This window comes from Chiloscyllium plagiosum, unplaced genomic scaffold (assembly GCF_037043375.1).
Source record: "Chiloscyllium plagiosum isolate Xiang-an unplaced genomic scaffold, Cpla_swu_hap1 HiC_scaffold_42, whole genome shotgun sequence".
NCBI lineage: Eukaryota > Metazoa > Chordata > Chondrichthyes > Orectolobiformes > Hemiscylliidae > Chiloscyllium > Chiloscyllium plagiosum.
In genome coordinates, this window is record NW_028270180.1 from 83,106,493 (window position 1) to 83,121,518 (window position 15,026).

Genomic DNA, 15,026 nt, shown 5'->3' on the forward strand with positions numbered 1-15,026 from the left:
GGGCCACAACACACTGCTGCTGGGATGTTGTGGTGTAAAATTCCAAGCAGTGGAATGTGGTGAAACGGTTAAAAATTATGTCCCAATACATGTGTGAATCTAACCGGAATGGAGGTGTTGCTTAGTCCCGTGTGAATCTTCTTATCTGTATGTAACCAGAATGGAATGTGTTTTTTAGCCTTGCTCTGCTGTTCACATGAATGTTTATATCTGGAAAAGAGTATATCAGCTGGAAAAGTCTCCAGTTCGGTGAGTCTGCTCCGGGGTTACGTTTAACCGCCGAGCGTGGGTTGTTGGCAACCGCTCTACGAGAACTGACGGCTCCCAGTTCCGGTAACATGTAGAGTGAGTATAAGCCAGACCCGGGAGTCTGCTCCGGGGTTACGTTTAACCGCCGAGCGTGGGTTGTTGGCAACCGCTCTACGAGAACTGACGGCTCCCAGTTCCGGTAACATGTAGAGTGAGTATAAGCCAGACCCGGGAGTCTGCTCCGGGGTTACGTTTAACCGCCGAGCGTGGGTTGTTGGCAACCGCTCTACGAGAACTGACGGCTCCCAGTTCCGGTAACATGTAGAGTGAGTATAAGCCAGACCCGTTGTGGCGACGCTGCGGGGAATAAAATGCCCATATTCTAGCAGACTCGCCTCTTGGTCGTTTGTTCTGTGTCAGACTACTCTCCTACGAACCTGACCTTGAGAATTTTTTAAAACATTTGGCGTAGTCGAGCAGGGTCAATCGCAATTGAGGAGAGATTTTGATACAGAACAATGTTTTGGAAAAAGACTAAGAAACCAGAAGAACAAACTGTGGAGGTCCCGACCGTCCCGGGATGGCATGACGTGGCAGTTTGTTTGAGAAATGGTGGGGGGCGACCGGAGGAACCCCAGGGTCGCTGCTGTCCACCCTTGAGAGGATCCCAGTCCTGCCGAAGAACCCCTTGCCTGGGGTACAGCGGAGGATGTGGGCATGTCCAAAAAGCTGAAGCGGAGTTAACAGAATTGAATGGGATTGAACTGAACTGAACTGAGTGGAACTGAAGTGAATCAAATTGAACGGAACAAAATGGAACTGAGCTAAATTGAATTGAAATGGACGGAACTGAATTGAACACAATTGAATTGAACTGAACAGACCTGAACTGAGCTGAATTGAACTACACTGAATTGACTGAACTGAAATTAACTGAAATGAATTGAACTGAATTAAGCATAATGTAACACATGTATTGGGCCAAGCAGTGGAATGTGGTGTAAAATTATGTCCCAATACATGTGTGAATCATAATGTAACACATGTATTGGGCCAAGCAGTGGAATGTGGTGTAAAATTCCAAGCAGTGGAATGTGGTGAAACGGTTAAAAATTATGTCCCAATACATGTGTGAATCTAACCGGAATGGAGGTGTTGCTTAGTCCCGTGTGAATCTTCTTATCTGTATGTAACCAGAATGGAATGTGTTTTTTAGCCTTGCTCTGCTGTTCACATGAATGTTTATATCTGGAAAAGAGTATATCAGCTGGAAAAGTCTCCAGTTCGGTGAGTCTGCTCTGGGGTTACGTTTAACCGCCGAGCGTGGGTTGTTGGCAACCGCTCTACGAGAACTGACGGCTCCCAGTTCCGGTAACATGTAGAGTGAGTACAAGCCAGACCCGTTGTGGCGACGCTGCGGGGAATAAAATGCCCATATTCTAGCAGACTCGCCTCTTGGTCGTTTGTTCTGTGTCAGACTACTCTCCTACGAACCTGACCTTGGGAATTTTTTAAAACAGATGTGCCCGTCTACAATATCAATTTCGCAGCAGACAATGATAGCCCATCAATCCAGACAACTATCAATGGTAAGCTGAGTCTATCTTCTCAGAATCTTTTCAACTACAAATGTATCTGTGAGTGCGTGAGAACATACGATCGGTTATGATTTGGTCAAATTACCATGAGCTGCTTGACATTACTGCAATTTCGATTCTTGCTTTGCTAAATGATTTCACCCTTTGATCGAAACAGGACAACTTTCACGTTTACACGGAACATGAAACACACCGGACTGCAGGGAAAATGCACAAAGCTGAACAGGCCGTGTTCCACATCATACCGCGCAGCATCGTTTCAGTCACTGTTTTGCAGAATAACAGTCCCAAAGAATGTTCTCCACCCTAAAACCGGAGGTAGCATTACAATCCGAGAACGACAGATCACATTGCGAGGATGCTCTGACCTCGGAGCCAGTTCGAGATGCCACTTTCCTTGCCTTTTTGACTTAACCGTGCAATTCGCTGCAGAGATGTTCACACCTGGATATGAGCCACATGGATACCAACTGAGTTGGAAATCTGTGTGGGAATCGAGGAGAAGCGACTCAATAAATTTTGCTAAATTCCACGGTGCTTATTAGAAATGCAGTTTCTGTTCACATCAATCTAAAAGGCAGTTTCTGAACATATTAACAGAAGTCAAAAGGTAATTAGCTCACCCCACCCCCTTCTCCGGAAGAGTTGCTAACTGCCCTTGAGTGCTTTTTGTTCTCGATGTGAAGAGCTCTCACGCCTGAGTCACCTTCACACATCTCTGGCTGCTGAGTGAATCACAAAGAAGGAATTTCACCAGAGCTGCAACTGCCTCACTTCCCCACTCGCCCTCCCAGTTTCCATTTTCCTGGTCGTCACTGATTTAAAGAAAACCAAATGGATGCGATGTCATTCTGTAGCCTCTCTGTCGATTCCTCCGTTTCAGTTCCAACGTGGCTTAGATCTCGGGGCGCACCTTCATACTAGCGACGCTATGAACGCACAGGTCCAGAGGTTCCTCTGAGAGTGTAATTGCTGTTGCTAATTGAATGAGTCACTAACGTGCGAACTGATCCAAAACATGATTCAGGACCTCTGGTGCCAACTCTCGCACGTTGAATAACGACAGGCAGCTTCCAAATGATGTCCTTCATAGACGACTTTGGGGGGACATTTGACAGACAGACTAGTTCAGGAATCCGTGGTACGCTGTGACACCAGCGCATCAGCTTCTTCCCTGTCTTGGAAACGGGCCGCCTGCGCAAGGAATGCAAAAGTGGTACTGCTTTTCGTGGAAGGATCAGAACGCGATAACTACACTCTCAAACAGAATGGCATATGATCAGAACCAGGTTGGAGAAAAACTTTACAATACTTTGCACAGTAATTAAATAGAGTTGCATTACATTTCACTACGAGAGCACAATTGTTCAAGCAAATTCGAAGGCAGTTTGCAGATGGGAAAGCAAGCACGAAAACTCCGTTCTTGTCCATGTAAAATGCTGCAGTTGAAGAACAAAGCAGTTTCTGCCCAGTTTCGAACTGGGGACCTTTCGCGTGTAAGGCGAACGTGATGACCACTACACTACAGAAACAAGGCGCAGACGCCGCAGCTGAGGCTCAGTGGCATCCAGCACTGAATGTTGAAGCCATTTTACCTTTCACCTTTCTGTTTCCAATAGCTCGTTGTTTAATGGGACTTGTTTAATTTTGGCTATGTGGTGAGCATGGACGAGATACACCGAAGTATCTGTTTCCACGCGGTGTGCGCCAATAACATTGTGTTGCGTACACCGGCTGTAAAGGATTACTTTTTAGCGGAGTTTGCCGTCGCAGTCTGTGGCACAATCATTTAGTCTGTTCGACTGCTCACGGGAAAGGTTGTATTGTGAAACACTGCACAAACGAACGACTTCCTTACTTTAGCTGCGACTGACCATACTCCGGCAAATTCTCAGTTGAGGATTTTTGCAGCTGGAACTTACCTCAGAAACCCTGTTAATTCGTAATGTATTGAGCGAATCGCAAAACAGAAAGCATTTAACACGGAACACAAACAAAACTGGCAAACCAAATGCATTTTCAGACACAGGGATGCATGAATGCTAAATGTGAGACAGGCCGGGGGCATGAGTCGTAAAGTAATCTCACAACTAACAACAGGGCAATTCCAAACTGCTCTTTCAAACATACTGGAGCCTGAGTGCACCACCACTTCCCAGACAATGCTGAAAAGAGAGAAAGAAAGAACGCAATAAGAATGGGCCATAAAAAAGTGAATTTCACCAGTCACAGTCTCGATTAGATTACCTTTCCCTTCCGATGTCCGCAGGACGGAAATGAAGGAAATGGGAGAAATTCAATAACATGTGACATCGCAATTCATTGGAACGATGTTCCCATTGGCCATAAAACAAAATAACGACGAGTCGTGCCACCGCAGGACTTTGTTTCACAACAGCAATGAAATAACAGTCGCCATTCGGTTCCAGTAAACGCTCAACTTGTCTGGGACAGCAGAGCTGTTTGCGATTTGTCTATCTTCTCAGAATATTTTCAACTACAAATGTATTTGTGAGTGCGTGAGAACATACGATCGGTTATGATTTGGTCAAATTACCATGAGCTGCTTGGCATTACTGCAATTTCGATTCTTGTTTTGCTAAATGATTTCACCCTTTGATTGAAACAGGACAACTTTCACGTTTACGCGGAAAATGAAACACACCGGACTACAGGGAAAATGCACAAAGCTGAACAGGCCGTGTTCCACATCATACCTCGCAGCATAGTTTCAGTCACTGTGTCTGTTTTGCAGCATAAGAGTCCCAAAGAATGTTCTCCACCCTAAAACCGGAGGTAGCATTACAATCCGAGAACGACAGATCACATTGTGAGGATGCTCTGACCTCGAAGCCAGTTCGAGATGACACTTACCTTGCCTCTTTGCCTTAACCGTGCAATTCACTTCAGAGATGTTCACACCTGGATATGAGCCACATGGATACCAACTGAGTGGACGAGACGCGACTCAATAAATTTTGCTAAACTCCACGGTGCTTATTAGAAATGCAGTTTCTGTTCACATCAATCTAAAAGGCAGTTTCTGAACATAGTAACCGAAGTCAAAAGGTAATTAGCTCACCCACCCCCTACTCCTGAAGAGGTGCTAACTGCCCTTGAGTGCTTTTTGTTCTCGATGTGAAGAGCTCTCACGCCTGAGTCACCTTCACACATCTCTGGCTGCTGAGTGAATCACAAAGAAGGAATTTCACCAGAGCTGCAAGTGCCTCACTCCCCACATGCCCTCCCAGTTTACATTTTCCTGCTCGTCAGTGATTTAAAGAAAACTAAATGGATACGATGTCATTCAGTCGCCTCTCTATCGATTCCTCCGTTTCAGTTCCAACGTGGTTAGATCTCGGGGCGCACCTTAATACTAGTGACGCTATGAAAGCACAGGTCCAGAGGTCCCTCTGAGAGTGTAATTGCTGTTGCTAATTGAATGAGTCACTAACGTGCGAACTGATCCAAAACATGATTCAGGACCTCTGGTGCCAACTCTCGCACGTTGAATAACGACAGGCAGCTTCCAAATGATGTCCTTCATAGACGACTTTGGGGGGACATTTGACAGACAGACGAGTTCAGGAATCCGTGGTACGCTGTGACACCAGCGCATCAGCTTCTTCCCTGTCTTGGAAACGGGCCGCCTGCGCAAGGAATGCAAATGTGGTACTGCTTTTCGTGGAAGGATCAGAACGCGATAACTACACTCTCAAACAGAATGGCATATGATCAGAACCATGTTGGAGAAAAACTTTACAATACTTTGCACAGTAATTAAATGGAGTTGCATTACATTTCACTACGAGAGCACAATTGTTCAAGCAAATTCGAAGGCAGTTTGCAGATGGGAAAGCAAGCACGAAAACTCCGTTCTTGTCCATGTAAAATGCTGCAGTTGAAGAACAAAGCAGTTTCTGCCCAGTTTCGAACTGGGGACCTTTCGCGTGTAAGGCGAACGTGATGACCACTACACTACAGAAACAAGGCGCAGACGCCGCAGCTGAGACTCAGTGGCATCCAGCACTGAATGTTGAAGCCATTTTACCTTTCACCTTTCTGTTTCCAATAGCTCGTTGTTTAATGGGACTTGTTTAATTTTGGCTATGTGGTGAGCATGGACGAGATACACCGAAGTATCTGTTTCCACGCGGTGTGCGCCAATAACATTGTGTTGCGTACACCGGCTGTAAAGGATTACTTTTTAGCGGAGTTTGCCGTCGCAGTCTGTGGCACAATCATTTAGTCTGTTCGACTGCTCACGGGAAAGGTTGTATTGTGAAACACTGCACAAACGAACGACTTCCTTACTTTAGCTGCGACTGACCATACTCCGGCAAATTCTCAGTTGAGGATTTTTGCAGCTGGAACTTACCTCAGAAACCCTGTTAATTCGTAATGTATTGAGCGAATCGCAAAACAGAAAGCATTTAACACGGAACACAAACAAAACTGGCAAACCAAATGCATTTTCAGACACAGGGATGCATGAATGCTAAATGTGAGACAGGCCGGGGGCATGAGTCATAAAGTAATCTCACAACTAACAACAGGGCAATTCCAAACTGCTCTTTCAAACATACTGGAGCCTGAGTGCACCACCACTTCCCAGACAATGCTGAAAAGAGAGAAAGAAAGAACGCAATAAGAATGGGCCATAAAAAAGTGAATTTCACCAATCACAGTCTCGATTAGATTACCTTTCCCTTCCGATGTCCGCAGGACGGAAATGAAGGAAATGGGAGAAATTCAATAACATGTGACATCGCAATTCATTGGAACGATGTTCCCATTGGCCATAAAACAAAATAACGACGAGTCGTGCCACCGCAGGACTTTGTTTCACAACAGCAATGAAATAACAGTCGCCATTCGGTTCCAGTAAACGCTCAACTTGTCTGGGACAGCAGAGCTGTTTGCGATTTGTCTATCTTCTCAGAATATTTTCAACTACAAATGTATTTGTGAGTGCGTGAGAACATACGATCGGTTATGATTTGGTCAAATTACCATGAGCTGCTTGGCATTACTGCAATTTCGATTCTTGTTTTGCTAAATGATTTCACCCTTTGATTGAAACAGGACAACTTTCACGTTTACGCGGAAAATGAAACACACCGGACTACAGGGAAAATGCACAAAGCTGAACAGGCCGTGTTCCACATCATACCGCGCAGCATAGTTTCAGTCACTGTGTCTGTTTTGCAGCATAAGAGTCCCAAAGAATGTTCTCCACCCTAAAACCGGAGGTAGCATTACAATCCGAGAACGAAAGATCACATTGTGAGGATGCTCTGACCTCGAAGCCAGTTCGAGATGACACTTACCTTGCCTCTTTGCCTTAACCGTGCAATTCACTTCAGAGATGTTCACACCTGGATATGAGCCACATGGATACCAACTGAGTGGACGAGACGCGACTCAATAAATTTTGCTAAACTCCACGGTGCTTATTAGAAATGCAGTTTCTGTTCACATCAATCTAAAAGGCAGTTTCTGAACATAGTAACCGAAGTCAAAAGGTAATTAGCTCACCCACCCCCTACTCCTGAAGAGGTGCTAACTGCCCTTGAGTGCTTTTTGTTCTCGATGTGAAGAGCTCTCACGCCTGAGTCACCTTCACACATCTCTGGCTGCTGAGTGAATCACAAAGAAGGAATTTCACCAGAGCTGCAAGTGCCTCACTCCCCACATGCCCTCCCAGTTTACATTTTCCTGCTCGTCAGTGATTTAAAGAAAACTAAATGGATACGATGTCATTCAGTCGCCTCTCTATCGATTCCTCCGTTTCAGTTCCAACGTGGTTAGATCTCGGGACGCACCTTAATACTAGTGACGCTATGAAAGCACAGGTCCAGAGGTCCCTCTGAGAGTGTAATTGCTGTTGCTAATTGAATGAGTCACTAACGTGCGAACTGATCCAAAACATGATTCAGGACCTCTGGTGCCAACTCTCGCACGTTGAATAACGACAGGCAGCTTCCAAATGATGTCCTTCATAGACGACTTTGGGGGGACATTTGACAGACAGACGAGTTCAGGAATCCGTGGTACGCTGTGACACCAGCGCATCAGCTTCTTCCCTGTCTTGGAAACGGGCCGCCTGCGCAAGGAATGCAAATGTGGTACTGCTTTTCGTGGAAGGATCAGAACGCGATAACTACACTCTCAAACAGAATGGCATATGATCAGAACCAGGTTGGAGAAAAACTTTACAATACTTTGCACAGTAATTAAATGGAGTTGCATTACATTTCACTACGAGAGCACAATTGATCAAGCAAATTCGAAGGCAGTTTGCAGATGGGAAAGCAAGCAAGAAAACTCCGTTCTTGTCCATGTAAAATGCTGCAGTTGAAGAACAAAGCAGTTTCTGCCCAGTTTCGAACTGGGGACCTTTCGCGTGTAAGGCGAACGTGATGACCACTACACTACAGAAACAAGGCGCAGACGCCGCAGCTGAGGCTCAGTGGCATCCAGCACTGAATGTTGAAGCCATTTTACCTTTCACCTTTCTGTTTCCAATAGCTCGTTGTTTAATGGGACTTGTTTAATTTTGGCTATGTGGTGAGCATGGACGAGATACACCGAAGTATCTGTTTCCACGCGGTGTGCGCCAATAACATTGTGTTGCGTACACCGGCTGTAAAGGATTACATTTTAGCGGAGTTTGCCGTCGCAGTCTGTGGCACAATCATTTAGTCTGTTCGACTGCTCACGGGAAAGGTTGTATTGTGAAACACTGCACAAACGAACGACTTCCTTACTTTAGCTGCGACTGACCATACTCCGGCAAATTCTCAGTTGAGGATTTTTGCAGCTGGAACTTACCTCAGAAAACCTGTTAATTCGTAATGTATTGAGCGAATCGCAAAACAGAAAGCATTTAACACGGAACACAAACAAAACTGGCAAACCAAATGCATTTTCAGACACAGGGATGCATGAATGCTAAATGTGAGACAGGCCGGGGGCATGAGTCATAAAGTAATCTCACAACTAACAACAGGGCAATTCCAAACTGCTCTTTCAAACATACTGGAGCCTGAGTGCACCACCACTTCCCAGACAATGCTGAAAAGAGAGAAAGAAAGAACGCAATAAGAATGGGCCATAAAAAAGTGAATTTCACCAATCACAGTCTCGATTAGATTACCTTTCCCTTCCGATGTCCGCAGGACGGAAATGAAGGAAATGGGAGAAATTCAATAACATGTGACATCGCAATTCATTGGAACGATGTTCCCATTGGCCATAAAACAAAATAACGACGAGTCGTGCCACCGCAGGACTTTGTTTCACAACAGCAATGAAATAACAGTCGCCATTCGGTTCCAGTAAACGCTCAACTTGTCTGGGACAGCAGAGCTGTTTGCGATTTGTCTATCTTCTCAGAATATTTTCAACTACAAATGTATTTGTGAGTGCGTGAGAACATACGATCGGTTATGATTTGGTCAAATTACCATGAGCTGCTTGGCATTACTGCAATTTCGATTCTTGTTTTGCTAAATGATTTCACCCTTTGATTGAAACAGGACAACTTTCACGTTTACGCGGAAAATGAAACACACCGGACTACAGGGAAAATGCACAAAGCTGAACAGGCCGTGTTCCACATCATACCTCGCAGCAGTTTCAGTCACTGTGTCTGTTTTGCAGCATAAGAGTCCCAAAGAATGTTCTCCACCCTAAAACCGGAGGTAGCATTACAATCCGAGAACGACAGATCACATTGTGAGGATGCTCTGACCTCGAAGCCAGTTCGAGATGACACTTACCTTGCCTTTTTGCCTTAACCGTGCAATTCACTTCAGAGATGTTCACACCTGGATATGAGCCACATGGATACCAACTGAGTGGACGAGACGCGACTCAATAAATTTTGCTAAACTCCACGGTGCTTATTAGAAATGCAGTTTCTGTTCACATCAATCTAAAAGGCAGTTTCTGAACATAGTAACCGAAGTCAAAAGGTAATTAGCTCACCCACCCCCTACTCCTGAAGAGGTGCTAACTGCCCTTGAGTGCTTTTTGTTCTCGATGTGAAGAGCTCTCACGCCTGAGTCACCTTCACACGTCTCTGGCTGCTGAGTGAATCACAAAGAAGGAATTTCACCAGAGCTGCAAGTGCCTCACTCCCCACTCGCCCTCCCAGTTTACATTTTCCTGCTCGTCAGTGATTTAAAGAAAACCAAATGGATGCGATGTCATTCAGTCGCCTCTCTGTCGATTCCTCCGTTTCAGTTCCAACGTGGTTAGATCTCGGGGCGCACCTTAATACTAGCGACGCTATGAAAGCACAGGTCCAGAGGTCCCTCTGAGAGTGTAATTGCTGTTGCTAATTGAATGAGTCACTAACGTGCGAACTGATCCAAAACATGATTCAGGACCTCTGGTGCCAACTCTCGCACGTTGAATAACGACAGGCAGCTTCCAAATGATGTCCTTCATAGACGACTTTGGGGGGACATTTGACAGACAGACGAGTTCAGGAATCCGTGGTACGCTGTGACACCAGCGCATCAGCTTCTTCCCTGTCTTGGAAACGGGCCGCCTGCGCAAGGAATGCAAATGTGGTACTGCTTTTCGTGGAAGGATCAGAAAGCGGTAACTACACTCTCAAACAGAATAGCATATGATCAGAACCAGGTTGGAGAAAAACTTTACAATGCTTTGCACAGTAATTAAATGGAGTTGCGTTACATTTCCCTACGAGAGCAGATTTGTTCAAGCAAATTCGAAGGCAGTTTGCAGATGGGAAAGCAAGCAAGAAAACTCCGCTCCTGTCCATGTAAAATGCTGCAGTTGAAGAACACAGCAGTTTCTGCCCAGTTTCGAACTGGGGACCTTTCGCGTGTAAGGCGAACGTGATGACCACTACACTACAGAAACAAGGCGCAGACGCCACTGCTGAGGTTCCGTGGCATGCAGCCCTGAAAGTTGAAGCCATTTTACCTTTCACCTTTCTGTTTCCAATCGCTCGTTGTTTAATGGGACTTGTTTAATTTTGGCTATGTGGTGAGCATGGACGAGATACACCGAAGTATCTGTTTCCACGCGGTGTGCGCCAATAACATTGTGTTGCGTACACCGGCTGTAAAGGATTACTTTTTAGCGGAGTTTGCCGTCGCAGTCTGTGGCACAATCATTTAGTCTGTTCGACTGCTCACGGGAAAGGTTGTATTGTGAAACACTGCACAAACGAACGACTTCCTTACTTTAGCTGCGACTGACCATACTCCGGCAAATTCTCAGTTGAGGATTTTTGCAGCTGGAACTTACCTCAGAAACCCTGTTAATTCGTAATGTATTGAGCGAATCGCAAAACAGAAAGCATTTAACACGGAACACAAACAAAACTGGCAAACCAAATGCATTTTCAGACACTGCGAGCATGAATGCTAAATGTGAGACAGGCCGGGGGCATGAGTCATAAAGTAATCTCACAACTAACAACAGGGCAATTCCAAACTGCTCTTTCAAACATACTGGAGCCTGAGTGCACCACCACTTCCCAGACAATGCTGAAAAGAGAGAAAGAAAGAACGCAATAAGAATGGGCCATAAAAAAGTGAATTTCACCAATCACAGTTTTGATCAGATTACCTTTCCCTTCCGATGTCTCCAGGACGGAAATGAAGGAAATGGGAGAAATTCAATAACATGTGACATCGCAATTCATTGGAACAATTTTCCCATTGGCCAGAAAACAAAATAACGACGAGTCGAGCCACCTCAAGACTTTGTTTCACAACAGCAATGAAGTAACAGTCTCCATTCGTCTCCAGTAAACGTTCAACTTGCCTGGGACAGCAGAGCTGTTTGCGATTTTCCGCGCGGGAGGCGAACACGATCATGACAGCACAGAAACCGGAAAATTCGGCACTTTCCCACACCACAGTTAATTGCCCGGGAAGCACACGCATTTTTCTTCGAGAGCAGATTCGTTCAAGCAAATTTGAAGGCAGGTTTGCAGATGGGAAAGCAAGCAAGAAATCTCTGTTCTTGTCCATGTACAAGGCTGCTGTTGAAAAACAAAGCAGTTTCTGCTCAGTTTTGAACTGGGGACTTTTCGCGTGTTCGGCGAACGTGATGACCACTACATTATAGAAACAACCCTCAGCCTCCAATGCTGCTGCTCAGTGTCATCCAGCACTGAAAGTTGAAGCCATTCTCCGTTTCATCTTTCTGTTTCCAATAGCTCGTTGTTGTCCAGCGCAATTGACATCTTGAAAACGTATAAAAAAAGACACGCTTCCAACTCAGTTCCAACACGTTTCTAACTCAGTTGATATCATTGTGGCTGAAAATGTGTTGCTGGAAAAGCGCAGCAGGTCAGGCAGAATCCAGGGAAGCCCTTTATGCCCGAAACGTCGATTCTCCTGTTCCCTGGATGCTGCCTAACCTGCTGCGCTTTTCCAGCAACACATTTTCAGCTCTGATCTCCAGCATCTGCAGACCTCACTTTCTCCCCAATGGTATCATTGTGGCTCATGTCCAGGTGTGAACGTCTCTGCAGCAAATTGCACGGTTAACGTAAAATGCAGAAAAGCATACACACCAACCTGCACCAATACCTGTCTCCTGTTATTAAACAGTTATCGACAGAAACACAAGCACACAATCTTCCACCACTATCCTGTCTCCTGCCATTAAGCAAATATATGCCGAAACACACACAACCCTCCATCATCACGCTGTCTCCTTCCATTAAATAAATATACACAGAAACACACACAAAACTCTCCGCCAAAACCCTGTTTCTTGCCAGTAATCAGATACACACTAAAACACACAACACAAGCTTCTACCACCACGTTGTATCAGGCTATCAAGCAGATATACACAGAAGCACACACAAATCTCTAAACCACATCCCTGTCTCCTGCCATTAAACAAATATAACAGAAACACACAAACACAACCCTTCACCACCACATTGTTTTCAACCATTAAACATATATACACAGACACGCACACACAATCATCCAGGACCACACTGTCTCTGGCAATTACACAGATCTACACAGAAACACACGCACACACACTCACACACACAATGGTCCACCATCACACACTCACCGGCAATTAAACAGGTATAAAAAGAAACACACACATCTCGACACCATCCCCCTGTCTCCTGCCATTAAATAGACATACACAGAAACACACACACACAACCCTTCACCACCACATGGTTTTCTGCCATTAAACAGAAAAACACAGAAGCACACACACGCACACACAACACTTGACACCCAATTTTTTTCTTGTCATTAAGCAGATATACACTGAAACACACACACAATCCTCCACGACCACCCTGTCTCCTGCCATTAAACAGATATACACAGAAACGCACACACAACCCTCCATCACCACCCTGTCTCCTGCCATTTTGCGGATATTCACAGAAATACACACACACAACCCTCGACCAACTCCCTGTCTCCTGCCATTAAAAAGATATACACAGAAACAAACACACACAACTCTTGTCCACCACCCTGTCTCCTGCCATTAAACAGATATACACAGAAACAAATACTCACAACTCTCGGCCACCACGCTGTCTCCTGCATTAAACAGATATACAAAGAAACACTCATACATACACAACCCTCCACCACCATCCTGTCTCTTGCAAGTAAGCACATAGACACAGAAACACAGACGTTCTACCCTCCATTACCACACTATGTCTTGCCATTAAATATATTTACGCAGAAACACACACACACACCAGCCTCCTCCACCACCGTGTCCTGCAATTAAACTGATACATACAGAAATATACACACATATTTCCAGCACCACCCTGTCTCCTGTCATTAAACAATCATACACGGAAACACGCACGCACACTACGCTCCACCACAACCCTGTCTGCAGCCCTTAAATAGATATATACAGAAACACACGCACACAACACTCCACGAACACCCTGTCTCCTGCTATTAAACAGGTGCACACAGAAATATACACACAATCTTCCATCACCACCCTGTTTCCTGCCATTAATCAGATATGCACAGAAACATACACACACGATCCTCCACGATAACCCTGTCTCCTGCCATTATACAGATATACACAGAAACATGCACACAATCCTCCATCACCACCCTGTCTCCTGGCCTTAAATAAATATACACAGAAACACACACACAATCCTCCAACACCACCTTGTTCTCCTGCTATTGAGTGGAGATATACAGAACTACACACACAACCCTCCACCACCACCCTGTCACCAGTCCTTAAACAGATATGCACAGAAACACACACTCGCACACAAACCTCCATGACAACCCATCTCCTACCCATAAACAGATATATACCGTAACACATATACCAATCCCTCCACCACCACCCTGTCTCCTGAAATTAAACATGTATACACAGAAACACACACACACACCATCCTCCTCCAACACGCTGTCTCCTGCAAGTAAACAGATACACACAGAAATATACACGCATATCTTCAGCACCACCCTGTCTCCTGCCATTAAACAGATATGCACAGAAACATACACGCATATCTTCAGCACCACCCTGCCTCCTGCCATTAAACAGATATACACAGAAACACACACACACACATCCCTCCACGAACACCAGTCTGTCTCCTGTCATTAAGCAGATATATATAGAAAAACGCACACAACCCTGCAACACCACCTTATCAACTACCATTAAACAGACTGGCACAAAAAAACCCCACAGACAACCCTACACCAACACTCTGTCTCCTGGCATTAAACAGATATACACAGAAACACACACACACACACACAACCCTCCACCACTACACTGTTCTCGTGCCATTGAGTAGATATACACAGAAATGCACACACACAACCCTCGACCATCACCCTGTCTCCTGCCCTAAAAGAGATATACACAGAAGCACACACACATACAGAACCCTCCACCACCGCCCTGTTTGCTGCCATTAATCAGATATGCATATAAACATACACATATACACACACAATCCTCCCCAATCACACACTCTCCGGTGATTAAACGGATAGAAACAGAAACACACACACATCTCGACACTAACACCCTGTCTCCTGCCATTGAACAGACATACACAGAAACACACACACACGCACACACAGTCCTTGAACCGCAATTTGTTTCCTGTCATTAAGCAATTAAACA

General features: G+C 45.2%; 4 non-coding genes across 4 annotated transcripts; all 4 read right to left on the reverse strand.

Annotated features, from left to right (window-relative positions):
- Positions 1 to 3,306: 3,306 nt before the first annotated feature.
- Positions 3,307 to 3,379, reverse strand: trnav-uac (transfer RNA valine (anticodon UAC)). The gene has a single exon. It is a non-coding gene; the product is annotated as a tRNA-Val (tRNA).
- Positions 3,380 to 5,762: 2,383 nt separating this feature from the next.
- trnav-uac (transfer RNA valine (anticodon UAC)) lies at positions 5,763 to 5,835 on the reverse strand. Its single transcript has one exon. It is a non-coding gene; the product is annotated as a tRNA-Val (tRNA).
- A 2,383-nt stretch (positions 5,836 to 8,218) lies between these two features.
- trnav-uac (transfer RNA valine (anticodon UAC)) lies at positions 8,219 to 8,291 on the reverse strand. Its single transcript has one exon. It is a non-coding gene; the product is annotated as a tRNA-Val (tRNA).
- A 2,381-nt stretch (positions 8,292 to 10,672) lies between these two features.
- On the reverse strand, positions 10,673 to 10,745 carry trnav-uac (transfer RNA valine (anticodon UAC)). The gene has a single exon. It is a non-coding gene; the product is annotated as a tRNA-Val (tRNA).
- Positions 10,746 to 15,026: the final 4,281 nt, after the last annotated feature.